This window comes from Rhinoderma darwinii, chromosome 2 (genome assembly GCF_050947455.1).
Source record: "Rhinoderma darwinii isolate aRhiDar2 chromosome 2, aRhiDar2.hap1, whole genome shotgun sequence".
NCBI lineage: Eukaryota > Metazoa > Chordata > Amphibia > Anura > Rhinodermatidae > Rhinoderma > Rhinoderma darwinii.
Genome location: NC_134688.1, coordinates 340,407,942 through 340,433,753, shown reverse-complemented (window position 1 = coordinate 340,433,753; position 25,812 = coordinate 340,407,942). Strand labels below are relative to the sequence as shown.

Sequence of the window (25,812 nt, the reverse complement as noted above, 5' to 3'; positions counted from 1 at the left end):
AGGTAAGTCGATGTAGCTACTTACCTCCAAACGCCCAGTTGTACTTTAGAAAGGCTCATTTGCATAAATATAAAAATGCTCATAACTTGGCCAAAAATGCTCGTTTAAAAAAAAAACTAAAACGTTACTCTTATCTCCATTGCAGCGCCTATCTGCTGCAATACGAGATAGGGGTTGTAAAATCTGGTGACAGAGCCTCTTTAAGACAGGTTTTTATGTTTCTAAGTTAGTTATCTTTGAACTTGGTTCCCATAGGGGCTTGGAAAGAAGGAACATGGAGGGAGTGAGATGGGAGGAGGGAGACAAAGTCACATATATATGTGGGTATGTCTCCCCCATCGTAAAATAACGATCTATTGTATGCTTGCCAACAAAGATAAGCCACCTGCAATCCTCTGATGTGTGAAGAATTATAATAATGCATTTGAAAAATATTCTTATTGGCTGAATTTGAAATATTGTCACATCGCCTCTGATTGGTTAACCTCAAGCCTACGACCCTTTTTGAATGATATTATTGTAGTTGAGTTTGGCACTAAACCTCAGGAGTATTTTGAGCATTCCAGCAGCGCCTGTGTTCTTCCTCCCTCGATATATCGATAAAACATGATTTGATACTGGATACATCACCGGAGGGCGGGTATCAGTTGACATACCCAATATAAATTTCAGTCTAATATATTTTGGCTCCGTTGTTGCATCAACAGAGGCCCTACAATGAGTTACAGTATGTTAGACCTCTAATATTTTTACTTCTTCTTTTACTACTATATTAATAAACCAGCACCAATTAAGGCTTTGTTCACATCTGCGCCAGAGGCTCCATTAGGGGCCTCCCTCGCAGATCCAGCAGGGTTTACTGGAGACAATAGTGCAGCTATTTTTTAGTTAAACAATTATTATTTAAATGATTACACATTGTTTTAATTTTTTCACAAGTCAGGAAATATTAGGCTGGGTTCACACGACCTATTTTCTGGCGTAAACCAGGCGTATTATGCCTCGTTTTACGCCTGAAAATAGGGCTACAATACGTCAGCAAACATCTGCCCATTCATTTGAATGGGTTTGCCGACGTACTGTGCAGACGACCTGTAATTTACGCGTCGTCGTTTCACAGCTGTCAAACGACGACGCGTTAATTTACTGCCTCGGCAAAGAAGTGCAGGGCACTACTTTGCCACGTAATTTGAGCCGTTCTTCATTGAACTCAATGAAGAGCAGCTCAAGATATACGAGCGTCACAGACTCCTCGTATATTACGAGGAGCATTTACGGCTGAAACTACATAGCTGTTTTCTTCTGAAAACAGGCTGTCATTTCAGCCATAAATGACAGCTAGCGTGTGAACATACCCTTATAAATTAGATTCTATTTTATAACATTTCCATGTGCTGGTCACTAGAGGGAGCAGTTCCCAAAATTGCAGCATGGTCAATGTGGTAAAGCAACCTCATTGCTTTATGCTGCAAATTTGGGGTAGACACACTCGCTCTAGTGTCCTCACACAATCCCCCCTCCCTTCTTCTGGCTAGTGCCAGGAGAAGGAGGGGGTTGAATCTTCAAACCTCCTACACTGTGTGCCGCCATTTTCTGAGCGAATGCACAGTGTAGGCGGATTAGATACAGTTCTAAGCAGACCGTATAACACAAACATAATACACACATCACATACACGAACATAAATTACCTGCTCCTGCCGCCTCCGCTCCTATGCTTTTCGCCTTCGCTTCCTTGAACATATGTCTGGAAGTCGTCATTTTACTGTCTGACCGCGACTTCCTGTCCACATGAAAATGGCACCGGATTTCACTCTGTTAACTAGCTTCGTTTTGGTTTGTGTGGGAGCGGCGCATGCGCTGTTCCCACACAGACGGCGTACGCTGCAGTGAATGGAACGGCTCCCGTTCGCATTCTCTATGGGGATGTATGTGCCGTATTTCATCTCTGTATGTGTCGTTAATGTCGACACATACAGAGATGGAAAAAAAAAAATGGCAGCCCCCATAGAGAAGTAAAAATAAGAAAAAAGTAAAAAGTAGAACACACTAACACAAATAAATAATTTTTTATTTTTTTATCATACTAAAAGCATTATGATAAAAAAATAAAATAAAATGTAATGACACCTTCCCTTTAACAGTTTTTAAGCCTAGAAACTGTTACCTATAACGGCAAATAGATGGTTTATATATTTTTGTTGTAGAAATGGATTTCCAAAGACTTTGATTAGTTTTGGAATTCATGAACATTAACGAAGACTCCTTCTTATAATGAGGAATGTGTCAACCTTCAGTTAAGATTCTATTTTGGAATGCTCTTGTTTCCGAGAGGTTTAGTATCTGATTCTGGTGGAATTTGTCTTCGCTGCTCGAGTCTAAGAATAGCTTGTCCTCTTCCGTGTGGTCTGCCAGAGTATCCGAACTGGGGAGAATCTTGAAGGCCTTATTGGAAGAAGAGTAGGGGAAATTTATAAAACTAGTGCAAAGGAAAAGTGGAGTAGTTGCGCATGGCAATCAATCAGATTCCACCTTTTATTTTGCAGATGTCCTTTGAAGAATGAAAGCAGAAACTCAATTGGTTGCCATGGGCAACTGCTCCGCTTTTCATTTGCATCAGTTTTGATAAATCTCCCCAATGTCCTGTGAGTTATGACTGATTCGCATGATATGTGATCACAAAATTGATAGCATCGAAATGGAAGTTTCTGTAAAGTCACCACTTGTAATCCAGTTAGTAGGAATGTATAGAAGCAGCAATTATTTTTCTTTCGATGTGGTCAAAACTATTGGTTTATAACCTTTAATATAGGTATGGCGTTGTGAAGACCTTCACTGCTATACTGTTGATGATGGTTTACACCTGTTTTTTTTTTTTTTTTTCTCACAGCCCCCCCCCCCCCCCCCCATGTCGCTGTAGTGTTTGCATAACATTCTTTTCTGATCAAATGATCGGTGGAGGTTTGGGATTCGGACCCCTACCGGTCGCTTGGTTATAACATATCCTAGTGATTATAGTATAACTTCAAATGATCTAAAAACCCTTTTTCAATCTATTTTTCATATCACAAAAGAAAGTAATTGCACATAATGCTACACAATATCTGCAATGATCAGATTGTTTCTATACAGGGAAAATCACTGGTATGATTGAGGACATTACAATGTGATGTCCACATGGCCAGCTGTACTAACGTCACTCCAATGCATTGGTAATGGAAGGTTTTAGAAATTGCATAACGTTAAAGAATTGATAATGTGATTTTATACGTGAGAATTTTTCATGGTGGTCTGTAAAATGTATGTAAAAAATATTTGACCTGCAGTCTTCAGATGTACTTCCAGGACATGGCCTTCTCTTAAAAGGCCAGTTTAGACCTGAGGAATCTTGACCTAAATGTAAGAGACTAGCTCTTCAATTCATCCAATATTTATTTGTGTTGAGACCAATATGTAGAATCTAATTGCTTTAGAGTAGAAAACAACAAAAGGGCGCTACATAGCATATAGAGTATCAGAGATGGCACATTTGAAACGGACTCTTGTAAAAATGCATGTGTTTTTAACTACTTATTCGGGTTACATAGTCTTTCAGCTGTAAGGCCTCATGCACAATACCGTGTTCACGCGGGGATACTGTCCAGTACGGGACAGTATTCCTGCGGGGAGGCAGGGATCCCTAGCGTCATACATAACTATGATGCTAGGAGCCCGGCTCCCTTAACTGTGTGCAGTCTGGGAAATGCGGCCGACATGCGGTACGTATATCACGGGCCGAACATGGTCGTGTATATGAGGCCTATGACTAGTAAGTTTCAAACCAGATTAAGGCTGAAACACTTTGTAAAACAAATGGGTAATTACAACCGCCTGGGTTTTTAAGAATACGCAACATGTAAACCCAGCCTAAGAAGCTTTATTTGTTCTCATTACCAGTAGCACCTCTAAGAAACTGGGTGGTTTTCCTCAATTGAACTTCAGTCAGTTGAATATTATTGCGGTTGCCAGTAAGCCTAAGGACAATGTTGTATATAAAGTAGTTAGTGCAGCATGGATATCCGGCTAGTGTAACGCTCCCTATGAAAGGCCTCAAATGTGATAAAAAATGTTTTCCTTTCTTGCCGCCCTCACTCGGTTTCCGGTTATTGCCCTCTGACCAGCACTTGTACAGTGATTGTGTAGTAATCTCTGAAGTGCTGAGTCAAGAAGTCCTGAAATTCTCCTGCTTCATCTTTTCTCGAGACGATATATTGCAATAAATAAGCTTGAACTTGGAACGTCATCATTTGGACTTTTTACCACCTGAATTAAGATAATGTTTGTTTGTAGGAATGATTTATCTAATGGCTCAATAAACCATTAATGATACCAAATAAGAGTACAAATATGACACATTCCCATCATTGTACAGGTTGACCACCTCAGCAGCTCTCTACAACATATTTCTATGTTGCCGGTGGCCAAGTAACCTCCTCCTATGGTGTTACGTCAGCAATGAGGTGATGAATTCCTTCCACATCAGCTCATACATGACGGGGATGTTTGAGCTGTCTGTCATATTTCTTACTGTAAGGGAACTCCTTTAACTAGATTCATGTGAGTGTTTAGTAGGGCAGTGTGTATCCCTGTATCCTGGGCTTTCTGCATGGTGGCTCATCTGACTTAACACTACAGTACCTGTGCATCTGTATGATCGGCATCTCCTGGTTCACCTTGACTGGTCAATACTAAACACTAGGAACTAACCGGGCTGCAGCTTCTAAATTCGAATGTCTTAAAGGACAAGTGTCACGGGAAAAAATTTTTTTATATCAATTTGCTTTTAGTGTTTTATAAAAAATGTTTTTATTTATTTGTGTGTTTTACTTTTTTTATTTTTTAACTTTTTTTCTTGTCTATGGGGGCTGCCATTTTTTTTTTTCCATCTCTGTATGTGTTGATTAACGACACATAGACATGGAATACGGCACATACAGTCCCATAGTGAATGCGAACGGGGCCCGTTCCATCCACTATGCTGTACGCCGTCTGTGTGGGACGCAATGCTGCAATTTTGGGAATTGCTCCATCTAGTGACCAGCGCTGGGAAATGTTATAAATTAGAATCTAATTTATAATATTTCCTGACTTGTGAAAAAATTAGAACAATGTTTAATCACCTATACACTAACTGTTTAACAAAAAAAAATAAATATTTTTCTAGCGACACATTCCCTTTAAATGCTTAAAGGGAACCTGTCACTAGGTTTAGAGCCACGTCACCACCAGCATAATGTTATGCAGTTGAGGTTTAGTGTTCCAAACCATCCCAGGTCAAAACCGGCCATTTAGGCAATTGTTGGTAAAATACCTTACAAACATCTTATTGAGGGAGTGCCACTGGGCGCATGCGCATAGCACACATGAAGCCGAGGGCTCTTCCTATCCCCCCCCCGGTGAAGCAAGGTGTGCTAGCCTCGGCTTCATGTTCGCAATGCACGTGCGCCCGACTCCTCTCAGAAACCAGTAAGGCTGCGTTCACATATGTCCGTTGCATCAGCATCTGTTTTTCTGTGTCTCAAGTAATTACAACTGATGTAAAAACTGATGCAAAAATGTATCAGTTGCCATTAGGCTTTTTCACAATTTTTACTACAAAACGATCAGTTGTCAGTTTTACCACAATGGTCCACCAAAAAGGTCATCTAGGGTCTGAAAATGTGCCAACTTTATGAGCGGTGCATAGTTTGTGGTATATTCGATACATGATAGTTTAGATACATGTTGGTGTGTACTTGTCAGTTCACAAATCTGACGTGATCCTGGCATGTCAGGCCTCTCCTTCTCTGCTCCGGCCTTGGCGCTACAATGAAGTCTGACACACACTGTAATGTCACGTGTCCTATTCAGTGCAGCCCAGAAGACAGCTGCTGTCTCAGATCAGAACTTTGGAGCAGCCTTGTGAACCTGCAAATATGCCAAACACTAGCCCTAATTTCAGGGAGTATCTCTAGTTTTTGGTGCCTTTACAGATTGCCAATCCTGTCCCGTATCTCCTACCCACACCACACTGGAATTGCTGTTATTTCTATTCACACGACAGGGTCTGGGTGTCGACTGTTAACTTCCGTTCCGGACGGTCGTTTTGTACCCAGTCCGTGTTTACATTTTTGGCCGATTGTGACCTATTTCGCGTCCGTTTTTCACTGTCAGTTTTAAAATTGGATGAATTTCATGTGTAGACATTGCCACAGACCGCCCCTCCTTGAGGATCCCCTAACATCAACGTCCATCTATGGACAGAGACGTCAGGGGTTACCGCTAGGAGCGGAATCTCCGGCCAGAGTGTTTTGCCGACGCTCTGGCAGAGGAATACCGCTCCAGGAATAGCCCTGGATGTCAATGTCCCTATATGGACAGTGAAATCAAAGGCTCCTTCTGGAGCGGAATTCCTGGCCACAGCATCTGCAACACTCTAGCTGTGGATTCTGCTCCCAGGCGGAGCTACGGTAGTGCTATCAACAGGGGGGCATGGGTGGCACTAAATTCCGCTCCTGCACCCACGCCGGATGGTGCCGATAGGTGTATACGGCAGCACCCGGTGTTAAACTTGTGAACACATTAAATAGGATGCGGCACCGGACACAAAAACGGTGCATGTAACGGTTTTTGACCCATCTCCTACACGGGTCCAGCACCGTATGGCGGCACAACTTATGTCCCATGTGCCAGAAGATATCCCATAGAAAGCTATGGGAGCCAATCTAGCATCGGTTTCTCTTCGGCTTTTCTGCAACACGTCGAAGGATAACTGACAGGGGCAACGCACATTATGTGAACGGTCCCTAAGTTATTACACTAACTATTGCCTAAATGACCGTTTCCATCCAGGCAGGTTGGAGCCACAAAAAAAACCATGTCCTTATGCACTAGGGGTTTAGTGTTCCAAACCTGCCCAGGTCGAAACTGGACATTTAGGCAATAGTTCATGAAATTTACTGGTTACTGAGAGAAAACCGGCAGCATCGGGTGCATGGGCGTTGGGAAGATGAAGCCGAGGACAGCACACCTCGCTTCACTGTGAATGCGTAGTGTAGTGTCCTTGGTTTCATGTGCGCAAGGCGAATGTGCCCAATGCCACCCCTGTGCTGATCTCAGTAACGTGTAAGTTATACTAACAATTGCCTAAACTACTGGATTTAACTTTGGCAGGCTTGGAACACTAAACTCCAGCTGCATAACGACATGCTGGTGGATAAGGGGCTCCAAACCTAGCGACAAATTGCCTTTTTAAGTTCCCTTTGTCAAAAACGTTTGTCATATTTAAGAAATCTGTCAAAACAATCGGCGCCAATATGAATGACCTAATATTGTCACTTCATTAATCACTTGTTCAGTCTATTTTTTGACCTTTGCAGAGATCTATTAGTGGCTTGTCTTAAAGGGGTTCTCTTTCGACAGTCCCTATGCATTTTTAAGGCACCCTTGACAATAAGCTGTGGGGAAATCTGGCAGAAAGTGATCAGTTTTCCTGCAGCGCCACCACTGGGTAAATTAAGCATTACACAGTGCCCATTCACATCCGGTCCTCCAGAGCAAGAGACGCTCTTTGTAGCCGATCTCCACTATGGCCAAAGATGAAGATCCTGAACATGGGACACCCTTCTATTAACTCGGAATTCTCTGATCGGGTACATGAAAATGGGTTTTCTAAACTGGACAACCCCTTTAAAGAGGCTCTGTCACCAGATTCTCAAATCCCTATCTCCTATTGCATGTGATCGGTGCTGCAATGTAGATAACGGTAACGGTTTTTGTTTTTTTAAAAACGTTCATTTTTGGCCAAGTTATGAGCTATTTTATATATATATATATATATATATGTGTGTGTAAATGAGGTTTGAAATGGACAACTGGGCGTTTTTTTTTCGTTATGTCCAACTGGGCGTGTATTGGGTTTTTAACTGGGCGTGTTTACGTGTATGACGCTGACCAATCAGTGACCAGTCAGCACCATACACTCCTCTACATTCATTTGCACAGCAGCGATGTGCAGCCACATAAACAGAGATTAACGTTAATCAAGTATCCTGATAATGAATACACATGACCATCCAGCCTGGACGTCATGTGTATTCAGAATCCTGACACTTCTGACTCTTTTCTGTGAGATTTCCAGCAAGTGAAACGAAATCTCGTTTACCTCCGTAATCTCGCGAGATTTTGTTTCCCTTGCTAGAAATCTCAAAGAAAAGAGTCAGAAGTGTCAGGATTCTGAATACAGATGACGTCCAGGCTGGATGATCATGTGTATTCATTATCAGGACACTTGATTAACGTTAATCTCTGTGTATGTGGCTGCACATCGCTGCTGTGTAAATAAATGTAGAGGAGCGTATGATGCTGACTGGTCACTGATTGGTCAGAGTCATACACGTAAACACGCCCAGTTAAAAACACAATACACGCCCAGTTGGACATAACGGAAAAAAAAAGCCCAGTTGTCCATTTCAAACCTCATTTGCATATATATATATAAAATCGCTCATAACTTGGCCAAAAATGAACGTTTTAAAAAAAACAAAAAAAAAACGTTACTGTTATCTACATTGCAGCGCCGATCACATGCAATAGGAGATAGGGATTTGAGAATCTGGTGACAGAGCCTCATTAATGAATGTTATTGTTGTCCATATTGACAATCGTAACAAAGATAGATTACAAACAACTAGTTGTTCCTCTTTCTGCCTTCCAAATCACTATATATGGCAAGATGCATTCCTTTTCGACCGGGTGATTATCATGTAAACATGTCTTTCAAATGTTAATGATTCGCTTTATCGTCGATCGGCATAAATTTGCAAAAATGAATCTTCACGTGTAAAAGGACGCTTAGCTTACGCCAATTGGGCTAATATCCGTGTCTAAATGACGATTTTAATGAAAAAGTTGTTGCACATTTATGTTTTAGCAAAGGAAAACCTTCCTATTCCTGATGAAGTCTTGTCTGATGCCCATTTACAGGCAGTCCCAGTGGTGATTGTTAGACAGTGAATGTTTCCTGTCAGTTACACACATCTGTTGATATTGGTTGGAAATTGGACCAAAATCTCTGCGTGTAAGTCCCGCTTTTTCTGGCCATATACCTTGATTTGTCTAATATTAGAATAAACATGCATGCTCAGACATTTGTTCATGTTTATGATGGAGTTGGCTGAAGAGAATTTGGTAAACTGCTATCTAATGGGCTGCCATTAGGACGAACGTCAAAGAAAAATCTTTGCTATCTACACAAACCGTTACCAACCACTTTATTAACACTTGTGCTATTGTTACATATTGAAAAATCTCGTCTCCTTCTCTTCACGTAACTGTGGTCACGCTGACCCATATCTTTGTGTAACGGTATTGTAGATCTTCCAGAACATGCATACATAAAAATGTCTTCAAGTCCAGTAATTGAAAAAACGGTTTGAAGTACCAGGCAACACTATTGTATATACTTATTGGTGCTGGGCTATTTTACAATATCTGCTCAGTCGGAATACGTTGCTCTGATAACTGCCGTGGGATAATCTTATGTCTGACCGTAAACACTGGGGGAAATTTAGCAAGACTAATGCAAAGGAAAGATATATTAGTTGCCTGTAGCAACAAATCCAGTTAATACTTTCCTTTTTGGAGCTCTTTAAAATGAAAGGTAGAATCTGGTTGGTTTCTATGGGCAACTACTCTACGTTTTTCCTTTTGCATCTGTATTCACTGTCCATCCCTTTACCATCCTATTGAAGGCTTTGTACACTTTTTTGAAATAGTGTGTGTATTTATGTATACATAGATATAAATCTAGATATAATATATTTATATTTTTAATAAAAATGTGTGTTTGGGGAACTTTCTAAATATTTTTTATTAAATTATTTTAACTTTTTGATACAGCTGCTTTGTATCCTGTATTCAGAGCAGCTGTATCTTCCACTGAAACCTGTGTCTGTCAGGTCACCGGCCCTGACGGGTTCAGTGACAGTCGGCCTGCGTGTCCCAGACGTGACCCCATTTGGGAAACTACAGCCCTAAAAAGAATTTGTCTAGGGGTATAGTGAGCATTTTGATCCCATAGGTTTTTTTTTTTGCTGAATTTAGTGTAATTAGGTCTTCAAAACTTGTATTGTTTTCTATAAATGACATATATTTAATTTATTCTGTAGGTCGATGCGATTACGGCGATACCATATGTATATAGGTTTTTTATGTTTTACGTGTTTGCACGATAAAATCACGGTTTTAAAAAAGAGCCACAACTTTTTTCTAATTTTTTTTTAGAAAAAACTAGTTTTTATCGGTACAATTTTTGGGTACATTTTCGGTGACTTTTTGATCGCTACTTATGCAATTATTTGGGAGCTGAAGTGACTAAATTGCGATTCCGGTATAGTTTTTCTTCTTTTTTTTTTATGGCGGTCACCGTGCGTGATAAATGACATTATATTTTTATAGTTCAGTCCATTACGGACGTGGAGATACCAATTATGCATAGTTTATTTTTTTCTAATAATAAAGGACTTTAACCCCTTCGCGCTCAGCGACGTACTATTCCGTCGCGCTAACCAATACGTTCGCGCTCAGCGACTTACTATTCCGTTGCGCTAACCAATACGTTCGCGCTCAGCGACGGAATAGTACGTCGCGGAAGTAACGGCCATTTCGGCCGTCCTCCCGACACATGCAGGAGCTGTGACAGCTGCTGTCTCGTACAGAAGCTGCCGCAGCTCCTACAGCGGGGACCGATCGCTGTGTCCCCGCTGATTAACCCCCGAAAAGCCGTTTTCAATAGCGATCACGCCTTTTTAGGGGTTAAGCTACAATCGCCAACCTGCTACACAATAGCGGCCGGCGATTGTAACTATGGCAACCGGACACCAAACCATGGCGTCCGGCTATGCCATCGACGGAAGCCTAGTGCTCTCAAGTCCCCTAGTGGGACAAAGTAATAAAGTAAAGAAAAAGTTAAAAAAAGATGTGTAAAAATAAGAAAATAAAAGTTATAAAAGTCAAAATCCCCCCTTTTTCCCTTATCAGTCCTTTTATTATTAATAAAAATATATAAACCAACAAATAAACTATACATAATTGGTATCGCCACGTCCGTAACGGCCTGAACTACAAAATTATTTTGTTATTTATCCCGTGCGGTGAACGCCGTAAAAGAAGAAAATAATAAACCGTACCAGAATCACAATTGTTTGGTCACTTCACCTCCCAAAAAATGGAATAAAAACAGATCAATAAGTCGCATGTACCTAAAAATGGTACTTATCGAAACTACAGTTCGTTACGCAAAAAATAAGTCCTTTATTGATGGAAAAATAAAGTTCTGGCTATTAGAATAAGGTAACACACAAAGTAAATTATTTTTTACAAAACGTATTTTATTGTGCAAACGCCATAAGACATAAAAAAAACTATAAACATGGTATCGCCGTAATCGTATCGTCCCGCAGAATAAAGTGAATGTCATTTAAAGTGCACGGTGAACGCTGTAAAAAAACAATAGTAGAATTTCTGTTTTTTAGTCACCACGCCACCTAAAAATAGAATAAAAACTGATCAAAAAGCCGCATGCACCCCAAGAAAACTACAATGAATTCCTCAAGGGGTCTAGTTTCCAAAATGGGGTCACTTTTGGTGGGTTTCCACTGTTTTTGGCACCACAAGACCTCTTCAAACCGGACATGGCGCCTAATAAAAAGGAGGGCTCAAAATCCTCTAGGTGCTCTTTTGCTTCTGAGGCCGGTGCTTCAGTCCATTACCGCACTAGGGCCACATGTGGGATATTTCTCAAAACTGCAGGATCTGGGCAATAACTATTAAGTTGCGTTTCTCTGGTAAAACCTTGTGTTATAAAAAAAAAATGGTATAAAAAGGATTTTCTGACAAAAATTTTTTTTACATTTCACCCCTACTTCGCTCTAAATTACAGTGAAACACCTAAGGGTATGTTCACACGGCGGGGGTCCGTAACGGCTGAAATTACGGGGATGTTTCAGCCTGAAAACATCCCCGTAATTTCAGCCGTACCGGCATGTGCAGGCGCTTGAACGCCGCGTCAATTACGGGCGTAATTAGCGCTGCTATTCATTGGAGTCAATGAATAACGGCTCTAATTACGGCCAAAGAAGTGACAGGTCACTTCTTTGACGCGGGCGTCTATTTACGCGCCGTCTTTTGACAGCGGCGCGTAAATATACGCCTCGTGTGAACAGACAAACGTCTGCCCATTGCTTTCAATGGGCAGATGTTTGTCAGCGCTATGGAGGCGCTATTTTCGGGCGTAATTCGGGTCAAAAACGCCCGATTTACGTCCGTAAATAGGCCGTGTGAACATACCCTAAAGGGTTCATAAACTTTCTAAATGCTGTTGTGAATACTTTGAGGGGTCTAGTTTCTAAAATGGGGTGTTTCATAGGGGTTTCTAATGTATAGGCCCCTCAAAGCAACTTCAGAACTGAACTGGAACCTAAAAAAAATAAATTAGGCAATACTTCGCTTCTTACATTATACTGATAATGAGCCGTGCCCACCCCGAGATGACCCCAGTTTTGACCGTTTGTATAAATGGAGACCCCTATTAGACCGTTTCAGTGCCCGATTTTCCCAAGCATACACCCCCGAGAATTGTATTTCTATTGATGAGTCCTTAGTAGATTTTAAAGGGAGGGTTCAATTCCGCCTGTACCTGCCGGGTAAGAGGGCAAGGTATGGCGTGAAGATGTATAAGCTGTGCGACAGTGCATCAGGGTATACCTACAAATTTAGGATATATGAAGGGAAGGACACCAGTATTCAGCCCCCAGAATGATCCCCCCTTACTGGGGGTTAATGCAAAAATTGTGTGGGATTAGGTGCACCCACTGCTGGACCAGGGTTACCACCTCTACCTGGATAATTTTTATACCAGCGTCCCACTCTTCAACTGCCTCGCTTCCAGAAGTCCTGCGGCACTGCTAGAAAAAAATCTGAGAGGCCTCCCTAAGACACTGCTTGGGCAAACACTCAGAAGGGGTGAGAGCAGGGCACAATCTAGCAGCAACATATTGTGTGTCACGTACAAGGACAAGAGAGATGCCCCACCAGTACCCATGTACCAGTACAGAGACCCCCAAACCAGACTGCATTCTGGACTACAATAGGTTCATGGGAGGGGTGGACTTCTCAGATCAAGTCCTGAAGCCCTACAGCGCCATGCGGTGTGGTATAAGAAGCTGGCCGGGCACATCATACAGATGGCATTGTACAACGCGTACGTGCTACGTCGATGTGCAGGCCAGACGGGAACTTTCCTGGAATTTCAAGAGGTGGTTATCAAGAAACTAATTTTTAGGGACCAAGAAGGGGGGGGGCGCCCAGTACTTCTGGAAGCGGGGCCACACGCATCGTGCCAGGGCAAGACTTTCCAGGAGAAGTTCCCCAAACTGGCAAGAAAGGAAAAAGTCAAGCGGTACAAAGTCTGCTATAAGAGGGGGATAAGGAAGGACACAATATATCAATGTGACACGTGTCCAGAAAAACTAAGGCTCTGTATGAAAGAGTGCTTCAAAATGTATCATACATCCCTTGATTTTTAATCTACCCCAGTTTTACTTGCCCTGATGCACTCTGCACAGCTTATCCCCCCTCGTCTTTCCCTTCTGATCCCTGCTGCGTGCCTAGGCAGCTGATAACAGCCACATTGAGGGTATTGCCGTACCTGTGAGAACCCACATTACAGTTTATGGGGTGTAGGTCTCCGGTCAAAATGCTCACTACACCTCTAGATGAATGCCTCAAGGGTGTAGTTTTTAAAACGGGGTCACTTCTTGGGGTATTCAACTGTACTGGTACCTCAGGGGCTTCTGCATACATGACTTCGCACCAAAAAATCCCCAGTAGGCCAAATGGTGGTACTTTCCTTCTGAGCACTCCCATGGGCCCAAACGGCAGTTTATCACCACAAATGGGGTATTGCCGCACTCAGGACAAAATGGGGTATTTTGTTCCCTGTGAAAATAGGACATTTTGATCACAAATTACATCTTATTGGAAAAAATGACATTTTTTTAATTTCACAGCCCAATTAAAATAGGTGCTGTGAAAAAACTTTGTGGTCAAAATGATAACAACCATAAATTAATTCCTTGAGGGGTGTAGTTTCCAAAATGGGGTCACTATTGGGGGATTTCTACTGTTTTGGCACCTCAACTCCTCTTCAAACCTGGCATGCTGCCTAAAATATATTCTAATAAAAGAGGCCTCAAAATCCACTAGGTGCTTCTTTGCTTCTGAGGCTTGTGTTTTAGTCCACGAGCGCACTAGAGCCACATGTGGGACATTTCTAAACTGCAGATTGGACAATACATATTTAGTAGTGTTTCTCTGGTAAAACCTTCTGCGTTACACAAAAAAAATAGAATAAAAATGAAATTTGCAAATTTCACCTCCACTTTGCTTTAATTCCTGTGAAATGCCTGAAGGGTTAAACAACTTTCTAATTGCTGTTTTGAATACTTTGAGGGGTCTAGTTTTCAAAATGGGGTGTTTTATCGGGGTTTCTAATACATAGGCCCCTCAAAGCCACTTCAGAACTGAACAGGTACCTTAAAAAAAAAAAGGCTTTTGAAATTTTCTTAAAAATATGAGAAATTTCTGTTTGTTTTAAGCCTTGTAACGTCCAAGAAAAATAAAATATTCAAAAAACTATGCCAATCTAAAGTAGACATATGGGAAATGTGAACTAGTAACTATTTTGGGTGGTATAACCATCTGTTTTACAAGCAGATGGATTTAAATTCTGAAAAATGCTATTTTTTCTAAATTTAATCTAAATTTTGCAATTATTCACCAATAAACACTGAATATATCGACCAAATTTTACCACGAACATGAAGCCCAAAGTGTCACGAGAAAACAATCCGACGTTATTACCACATAAAGTGAAATATGTCAGATTTGAAAAATGGGCTCTGAGCCTTAAGGTCCAAACTAGGCTGCATCCTTAATGGGTTTAGGGAAAAAAGGCGATTTTTTTAAAATTTTATTATTTTGACATTTTACTTTTGTAACTTTTTTTTTTTTTTTTTTTAGGGACTTGAAGATCCAATTGTTGGATCGTTGTTCTAATACCCTGCAATACTTATGTATCGCAGGGTATTATACCTGTCCGTTTCACACTGACAGGAGGCATATTAGGTCCTGCCTCTGGCAGGACGTAATCACCCTCAATAGATGGCAGACCGGAAGCCTTTGTTAGGCTTTCAGTTGCCATAGCAATCACCCCCCCTGCAACAATCTGCCACCGCAATCGCGTAGCGGGGTGCCGATGTTGCTATAACAGGTTAAATGCGACGGGCGCTATTGACTGGCGCATTTAAGGGGTTAATCTGTTTGGATCAACGCTGTGATCCGACCTGATGTTTTCCCCCAGTACTAAGGCTGCTAGTAGCAGCCTGTACTGGAAGATGTCGGGCTGTGGGGACTGCCTGTGTGCTCTGTTAGGAGCACACGTAGATTAACAGGCTGCAGGCACAAGGACCAGCTCTGCAGCCCGTTAATCTATGTGGGGTGGTCGGGAAGGGGTTAAAGGGGTTTTCCCATGATAAAGTCCTATGGAAGTTAATGGTAGTTACAGAAACAGAGTAGCTCGCATGCTGTGCTGCTTCCTTAACTGCCATTCACTTCTCGGGAGGCAGCGAGAGCATAGAGCGTCAGAATGGGGTTTAGGGAGCCCTTTTCAAGAGATGGTTACGGGTCCCATCTATCTCTAAAACAGGGCTCCCTAAACCCCATTCTGCCGCTCTGTGCTCTTGCTACCTCCTGGCCACTTCCTGGTTATATGGTCGGGAGTGTAACTCTGCAAGCTATGTTGTTTTCGTAACTGTTTCCATAATTCCCATAGTAGTGAATGGCAGTTACATAAGCAGCCTAGCATGCGAGCTACGCGGTTTCCGTAACTACCATTATGTTCTACAGGACTTACGGGAACAGCGTAACTCAGCAAGCTACCTTGTTTTCATAACTCCCGAGCCATATAACCTTTTTCATGGTCGGAATTCACCTGGTTCAGCCTCAACACAGAGCGTCAGAACGGGGTTTAGGGGGCCCCGTTGTAGAGATAGGTGCGGGTCCCAGAGGTGGGACCCGCATCTATCTGACATTTGATCTATCCTCTGGATATGTCATAAATGTCTCTCGTGGGAAAACCCCTTTAAGGACTCTCCCCTGGGCATCCAGTCGCCTCTGTGGGTATGGGCGCAGCAGTTTAGTCATCCGTGGAAGAGCGTTATCCCCTACCATCACTAAGGGGAGAGGATGCGTGGTACCCGGACGAAGTCTTGGAGGGGCAGTCACCTGCTCTAACAGTAACTGACAGTCCGTAGCGCCCGGGGGTCTCCAGTACTGCCATAGGGGCTGTCTCCAATGGCAACATACTTGTAATTTTCTTGAGACACCGCCATCCGGACCACAAAAAAGTACTACTTTTTATTGAAGTATTGTGATTCTGAATGCAGTGGCTTCTGCGCACGCATGTGCTTCCAGTCTACGGTAGGGATGCGAGGTGCATCGAAAGTTCGATACTGTTTCGATACTGTGCATCCCTAAACGGTTCGATACCGCTATTTCCTGTATTTCGATACTGAGCTGCGCAGCCGCACAGCTCAGTATAGTAATACATGAATGTATGGAAGTGCGGCTGTGGCAGTGTAGTTCAGCCACAGCCCCGCTCCTGAGTCGTGATAAGTTCGCGGGGTCAGGATGATGTGATTCGGCCGGCGCTGCACTAATGAGCGGCGGCACTGAAGACAGAACATGGCGTGCGCGCTGCAAAACACCCCCATGTTATGTCTCCAGTGCCTGAACTGCAGCTCATTAGTGCAGCGCCGGCCGCATCTCCTCATGCTGACCACGCGCGCACTTCCTGTCAGGAGCAGGGCAATGGTTGTATTACACTACCGCAGCCCCGCTCTATAACGGCGGAGGTCAGAGAAACCTCTCATCTCCTCCGTTATTCCCCTGAATGCTGCGATCACAGCTGACTGCAGCATTCAGGAGAAAACGAGAAGGGGGGGATGCCCCTGGATCGCGTCACAGGGAATTCCTGTGACGCGATCGAGGGCCATACCATATATGGGCAGACAGCCCAGGGTCTATTGACGGACCCCAGGGCTGTCCTACCATATTTCATGTTGTTAGGGCATACTTAGGTATGTAATAACTGCCTATGTACTATAAATACACAGGCTAATGTACTGGCACATATCTGATATATGTTAGTACATTAAAGTTTAAAAATAAAGTAAAAGCAAAGTATTGTTAAATTTAACAATAAATACACATTCACCTTTTTTACAATAAACATTAAAATAAGTCTCAATACATAAAATATACACATTCAGTAATGGCGCGTACAACAATTTTTTTTGCATCATTTATGACGTGTACGCTGTAAAAAAATGAAATAAACACGGCTCTCATTCACTTAATGTGAGGCGCGATGAATTTAACCTCCATGTTCCTCACATTAATAGTAATTAACCCCATCATGTACCTCGCACATTAACCCATTATGACTGATAAACATGATGGGATTAATTACTATTAATGTGAGGCGCGTTCAAAATTCATCATCACGCCTCACATCAGAAAACGGAAGAATTTTTTTTTTTTTATTACTGTTGGCAAAAGTATCGAAATTGGTATCGAAATCGCAATACTAAACGAAGTCCAAATTCTGGTATTGTGACATCCCTAGTCTACGGTGCCTATGCAGTTGGGGAAACTGACCAGAGAATAAAAGCATTCTGCCATTCGCAATCAAGTCCCCTGTGTCAGACTAGCACGCAATGGGTTGCAAGTGCTGCCAGATCACATAGCATATACTCCTCACAACTCAGAAGATGGTAGATTTACCAACCTGGTATTGGAGGTGCAGAGATGCAGAACTTTCCCCAGTTGCCAAAAATCTGAAAGAGGAAAAAAATTTGTATATACATATAAGCTTGCCTATTTTGACCAGATCTACCAATATTTGTAACAGACAATTAGTAGAGATGGTCAAGAAGGCCAAAAAGAAAAAGTCACAATTGGATTAATAGCCTCTCCGTAGGACTGATGGCCTCCCTCATGTTTGTATCCTAATGATGTGGATGGTCTGCAAGGATACCATCCAATCTAGGTTGAAGCACCAGAATTAAGTGGTTAAAACTACTCTCTTGCACTAACATGCAGGAAATGGCACCTTGGAGGAGGATGGGTGAAGTTTTTATATCCCTGTTGGGGTAATACAACCTCTAGTAGGCTGTATTTAAAGAGACTCTGTCAACACATTATAAGTGCCCTATCTTCTACATAAGGAGATCGGCGCTGTAATGTAGGTGAAAGCAGTGCTTTTTATTTAGAAAAACGATCTATTTTTATCACTTTATGAGCGATTTTTAGCTTCATGCTAATGAGTTTCTTAATGCCCAAGTGGGCGTGTTTTTACTTTAGACCAAGTGGGCGTTGTACAGAGGAGTGTGACGCTGACCAATCAGCGTTAAACACTTCCCTCCATTCATTTACACAGCACTAGTGATATAGCTATATCGCTATCTGCAACGGTCCATTGTTGAGCACTAACGTAAATAAATTGAAAAAGCCTTAACCCCTTCAGAACTGAGCCTATTTTGGCCTTGAGGACGAAGCCCATTTTTTTTATGTCACTTTATGTGGTAATAACTCTGGAATGCTTTTACCTATCCAAGTGATTCTGAGATTGTTTTCTCGTGACATATTGTACTTTAGATTAGTGTAAAAATGTGATCGATAAATTCAATATTTATTTGTGAAACACCAAAATTTGCAAAAATTTTAATTTTTCTAAATTTAAATGTATCTGCTTGTAAAACATATAGATAGTAACTATTTTTTGTGTTGTATTACTATTTTATATATCCCATATGTCTACTTTGTTTGTATCGTGTTTTTTGAACGTCCTTTTATTTTTCTATGACGTTACAAAGCTTCGAACTTAAGAAACAATTTCTCACATTTTCAAGACTTTCAAAAGGCTATTTTTTCAGGGACCAGTTCAGTTCTGAAGTGGCTTTGAGGGCCTTATATATTAGAAAGTCCCCATAAATCACCGTTTTGAAAACTGAACCCCTCAAAGTGTTCAAAACAGCATTCAGAAAGTGTTTTAATCCTTTAGGCGTTTCACAGGAATTAAAGCAATGTGGAGGTGAAACTTCGAAATTAATTTTTTTTTTTGCCAAAATTAATTTGTAATATATTTTTTCTGCTACACAAAGTTTTACCCGACAAATGCAACTCAATATTTATTGCCCAGATTCTGCAGTTTGTGGTAGTGGACTGAAGCACCGGCCTCAGAAGCAAAGGAGCACCTAGTGACTATTAAGGGCCTCCTTTTTTTTAATTTTTAAAAAAAATATATATTTTAGGCACCATGTCATGTTTGAAGAGGTCTTCTGGTGCCAAAACAGTGGGAACTCTCAGGCTGGGTTCACACGACCTATTTTCAGGCGTAAACGAGGCGTATTATGCCTCGTTTTACGCCTGAAAATAGTGCTACAATACGTCGGCAAACATCTGCCCATTCATTTGAATGGGTTTGCCGACGTATTGTGCAGACGACCTGTAATTTACGCGTCGTCGTTTGACAGCTGTCAAACGACGACGCGTAAATTGTCTGCCTCGGCAAATTTGCAACGTAATTTGAGCTGTTCTTCATTGAACTCAATGAAGAGCAGCTCAAGATATACGAGCGTCACAGACGCCTCGTATATTACGAGGAGCTACTTTTACGGCTGAAACGACGCAGCTGTTTTCTTCTGAAAACAGGCTGTCATTTCAGCCGTAAATGACAGCTAGCGTGTGAACATACCCTCATAGTGACCCGATTTTTGGAAACTACAGCCCTTAAAGGGAATGTGTTGCCAGAAAAACATGTTTTTTTTTTAAAAATTAAACATTTAGTGTGTGGGTGGTTAAACATTGTTCAAATTTTTTTTATTTTTTTGCACGAGTCCAGGAAATATTATAAATTATTTCTAATTTATAATACTACCCATTTTTGGTCACTAGATGGCGCTGTTCCCAAAATTGCAGCATTGCAGCATTGGGTTAACAGCCCTCGCTCTAGTGAGCTCTCAGCATCCCCCCCTCCTTTATCCTGGCTAGTTCCGGGATAAACGAGGGGTTTGAACGGTGTAACCTCCTACACTGTGTGTCGCCATTTTTTGAGCTAACCCACAGTGTAGTAGGTTTACATACAGTAGTAAACACACACAAACACGAACATACATTGAAATCTCTTACCTGCTCCTGCCGCCGCGGCTCCCTCCGGCCCGTCCGCCCCGTTTGCTGCCGCTGGTGCAAGTGCAGAAATCCGGAAGCCGCGACCGGAAGTAGTAATATTACTGTCCGGCCGCGACTTCCGGTCCACAGGAAAATGGCGCCGGACGGCGCCAATTTCGAATAGGACTGTGTGGGAGCGGCGCATGCGCAGTTCCCACACAGACGCCGTACACTGCAGTCAATGGGACGGGAGCCGTTCGCAGTCCCTATGGGACTGTGGCTGCCGTATTCCATGTCTGTATGTGTCGTTAATCGACACACACAGAAATGGAACAAAAAATGGCAGCCCCCATAGGGAAGAAAAAGTAAAACACAAACACACAAATAAATATAAAAGTTTTTAATAAAGCACTAACATCTTTAACATATAAAAAAATTATTTCTGATGACACTGTTCCTTTAAGGAATTTTTCTAGGGGTATAGTTAGCAATTTGACCCCACAGTTTTTTGCTGAATTCATTGGAATTAGTTTGTGAACATGAAAATCTACTTTTACAAGGCATAAAGGCGAAAAAGCACGGCAACATTTGTAAAGCAATTTCTCCCGATTACGGCAGTATGCCATGTGTGGTAATAAACTGCTGTTTGGACACACAGTGGGGCTTAGAAGGAAAGGAGCACTATTTGGCTTTTGGAGCTCAAATGTAGCTGAAATGGTTTACGGGTATCATGTCGCATTTGCAAAGCCCCTGAGAGTCCAAAACCGTGGAATCCCCCCAAAAGTGACCCTATTTGGGAAACTACACCCCTTAAGGAATCTCTATGGGTATAGTGAGCATTTAGGTCTTTTGCAAAATTTATTAGAATTAGGCCGCAAAAATAAATATCTACATTATTTCCACAAAAATGCCGAATTTTTTTCATTTTCACAAAGGACAAAAAGCACCCCAACATCTGTAAAGCAATTTCTCCTGAGTATGACAATACCCCACATGTGGTTATAAATGTTTTTTATTGGAAATTAACCCTTTCTGGACTGATTATATATATATATATATATATATATATATATATAGATAGATAGATAGATAGATAGATAGATAGATAGATAGATCTTTTTTGCTTTTTCTCTTTCGTTTTTCCCTCCCTCCTTTCCAAGAGCCATAACTTTTTTTTGTTTTTCAATCAGTAGAGCGGTGTAAGGGCATATTTCTTGCAGGAGTAGTTGTAGTTTCTGTTAACACCATTTATAGTACAATTTCATGTACTGGGAGACCGAAAATACAATTCTTTGCAGGCTGAAATTGGGAAAAACTGCAATTCCTCCATTGATTTTTGGGTTTAGTTTTTACGGCCATCACCATGCAGTGAAAACGGCAACTTAAATGGTTTCTGCGACTCAATACGACTACGGCGATACCAAATTTATATTGTTTTTTTTTTAATTTTATGTTCCTACTATTGCAGAGTAAAAGCTATTTTGTTAAAAAAATAATATATATATATAAAAAATAATTGTTTCACCATGCCTCCGAGAAGTGTAACTTCTTTTTTTTTTTTTCTTGGTCGATTTGAGAGGATGAGCTGTAGTTTTTATTGATACCATTGTTTGGTACACAACTTTTTGAGCACTTTTTATTACATTTTTATCGAGAGCTATGGTGACCAAAAAACAGCGATTTTTGTCGTTTTAAAATCTTTATTTTTTACGGCGTTCACCGTCCGCGTTAAATAATGGTATATTGTTTTCGTTTGGACTTGTACGCAGCAATACCAATTGTGTGTTTTTTAACTTTTTTTTGTTTTTCTCGACTTAAAATATTTATTGTTTACACATTTTATTAGTCCCCCTGGGGGTCTTGAACCAGCGACCATTAGATTGCTGGTACAATACACTGCAATACTAATGTGTTGCAGTATATTGTAATTTTTATAGGCTCCTGTAACAGCATGATCGCTGTTCCTGTCCGTGTCCGCTGTAATGCGCATCTGACACCTGCAGTTTATGGCGCAGGCTCAGCGCGTGAGCCCGCTCCATACATCACCCCCCGCACCACGACATGCTATTAAGTCGTGCACGCGAAGGGGTTAATGCGCAATGGATGGTGCAGAGTGAAAATTACAGTTTTCCATTGATATGCCATTTTAGTGCACAATATGTTGTGCCCAGTTTGTGCCACTGAAGACAAATACCTCATAAAATGTTAATCGGGTTTGGCGGTGCCATATCTGTGGACGTAAACTGCTGTTTGTGCACACTGTAGGGTTCAGAAGGGAGGGAGTGTCATTTGGTATTTGGAGCACAGATTTTGCTTAGTTCTGTTTGGGGTTTTGCTGGTATTTGGTATTTGTACGCTTTTATAAAACATATTTTTATTACGTTTTTTTTTTTGTTTTTTTTGTCCCACTAGGGAACTTGAAGACTTGCGGCTCTTATCACTGCTAGAATACATGACACTACCTACGTATTGTAATGTATTCTAACTCCCATTGTGGCGTGACAGTCACTCTGACAGGAAGCCTATGAGGACCAACCTCCGGCTGGTCCTTATAGACTTCCGTACATGGCAGCCCGGGGGTCATCGTTGCCTCCAGTTTCCATGACCACTATCGGCAGCCCCCGACATTGTATGTGGGGGCTGCCGATCTGCTCTAAACCCATTAAATGCGGCAATCGCCCGCCGCATCTAAGGGGTTAATTGCCGAATTCAGCGGCAATGGGCCGCTGATCGGCAACGGGGAGATCAGGGCAGACACCCTGCACAGTTAACTGCCTCTGCGGTGTAGCGCCGCACGGCGGTTAGCTGTTAACGCTCGGGCGTAACTGTACGCCCATCTGCGCAAAGATACTGCTCATCTGGACGTGCATGTACGCCAAGGTGTGCGAAGGGGTTAATACTTAAAAACATTTTATGTTTAGTTGGGCTGCATGCACATGACCATCTTGTATTTTGCGGCCCGTAAACAACTGATCCGTTGTCTGTTTTTTGTGGTACGTGTGTCTTCCGCATCTGTTCAATCATTTTTACTTGAATAAGTGAGAAATACGCAAACACTATAAGGCCTGCTCTGAGTTTTGTGGCCCGTTCCCATGGCCCCCACATTGATCCCTGAAAAACATGTTCGCGTGCATGGGGCCACATGAATGGGTCCGTGTGCAATCCTAAAGTACATGAGAATTGGACCACATCATTTACACAGTGTTAACGGGTGATAACTCCCCTCTGATTCAACGACTGCTACCGTTCTTAAAGTAAGGGAGTGAGACTGGTGCACTGATCAGCTGTACTTCAAAAGACATATTTCCTCTGCACATCACCCCTTATAAAGACCTCCTGATTTCCGCCAAAGGAGGGACGATCAATCAGGGAATTACCTTTCGCCAGGTAAAAAAAGATTTGACCTGAACTTGCTCTGTTTGTTCTTGTCCCTACCCGATGACATGTCAGCAGATATTCAATTTAATGTAACCAAGGCTGTCGCCATGTTCCCATGGACCCATTACATTAAATGCGCCATGTGCTCTCTTTAAAGTAAAAGTTACTTTAAAATGGTAGAGACAATAAAAAAGTAAAAAATCTGATGTAACAATGTCTACAAGGGAATATATCATAAATCCTAAAGACGTTTTTGACATAAAGCTTACCCTGCCTAAACAAACCTACAAGCAAAAACATTTTTTATCGTATCTAATTTAATCAATGTTTACATTTGAGTGGGGAGGAATATGTGCCTTTTAAGCTGCGAGGAGAGGAGGGGGAAGCAGCTGCAGCTTCTTGGTTTGATTTAGTAAACCCGCATGAGTGGGAGATGGAGGGGAAGAAGCTGAGCGGAGTAGTCTGATTGGTCAGAGCACACGGGACATTACACTACTATATCACGTGCTCTGTAAGCATGACGAGAGAAAATGTTCATTTACAGAAACCAGCTGGAAAAAAATAAATTAAGAAATTGCAAGTTTGGATCCAAATGCCTATACTATATTTGGTATAAATCTATAATGTATAGCGTTATTTTTTTTGTTTTTTTTATGTTGTCAACCATATTTCTTGGCACAGTTGATCTTACCGTTGCGTTGATCCTTCAAATGACAAGATTACATAATTTTTATTGGTTCATAGGTCAGCATTTCCTGTTATTCCCCTTAATTATTAACTATTACTACCGTACACATTGTCAGATTTTTTTTTCCTCCTCCTAGTCCTGCTTGAACCTTTCTTTTTAATGTGTCACTGTTTTCTATGACGTGATTTTTTGCTAAAATGTGTCTTTTTTTATTTTTATTATATATATATATATATATATATATATATATATATGTGTGTGTGTGTGTGTGTGTGTGTGTGTGTGTGTGTGTGTGTGTATGTATTTATATAATAATTATTATTTTTTTGTTCTCTCTAATTGCTAAGGAAAAGAAAACCTATCTTACACTTGGCAAATGTGTTCATTCTCCAGTAGCAGTAAACATTCTATTTGCCTAACCGGAATAGAGTGGCTATAAAACTTTCATTTTTCATGCTTAGATAATTCTACGGAAAACTGAACAAGTGATTAACATCCGTTCTAAATTATGTGACTTAGGGGTAGAACATTCTATAAAACAAACTGTTCTGTTATTTTCCTATTGAGGTTTCATATGAAAATTTTCATGACTTTTGAATACATATATTAAATAAATTAAGTTCAGGGTTTGTACTCCTTTAGTTTGTCAGTCATGCGCTTGCTTTTATTAGAGATTCCCTGGAACTTCAGCATATACTAAGGATGGACCATCAATGTTGGATTGGTGGGGTCCAACCTTTTGGAACTCCAGCCATCAGCATTGTTTACATGGACACAGTGGGTTGTACGTACAAGCGGCTGTGCCTGGTACGGTTTTAACATAAAAATTTTGCATTTTTTTACACTGTCCACTGAACCTCACAATAGACTGACCCTTCATGTTCTGTAGAGATCATTTTTCAGCAGTCATCTCATTATCACAGGCAGGAGCAGGATTACAATGATGGATAACCCCTATTATAAAGTTGGAGGCGGATAATATAGGATAACACCACTGATCGTCGGTGATGGGGACAGCTCCCCTCCTCCTCCTCCCTGCACAGTGACCTCTGCACAGGTCCGAGATAATGCCTAGAACACTCTCATTGACTTCTATAGGAGAAAAAGGCGTTGGGTAAAAATTCTCTGGTGTGATTTTGTACATCAGATATTATTACAGCCTTGTTCTCACTGTTGCCACTTTACAAGGCTGGACTTAGAGGAACAATAGAACCCATTAAACAGTCTGCTTAGGTGACCGAAACGTGGGGCATATGTGATAAGCTAAGTAAGGGCCTGTTCACATCAGCGTTGCCCTTCCGTTGAGGGGTTCCGTCTGACGTTTCCATGCGGTTAACCCCTCAACGGAAAGGCAAACCATTGATATGCCTTTCCATTGAGGGGTTAACCCCATGGAAATCTCAGATAGAACCCCTCAACGGAAGGGCAATGCTGATATGA

At 41.6% G+C, this 25,812-nt stretch overlaps 1 protein-coding gene across 2 annotated transcripts in view; it reads left to right on the top strand.

Moving 5' to 3' along the window:
* MAPKAPK2 (MAPK activated protein kinase 2) overlaps positions 1-25,812 on the top strand; it is an 83,937-nt gene that overhangs the window by 26,678 nt on the left and 31,447 nt on the right. The gene's annotated exons all lie outside the window — the stretch shown is intronic.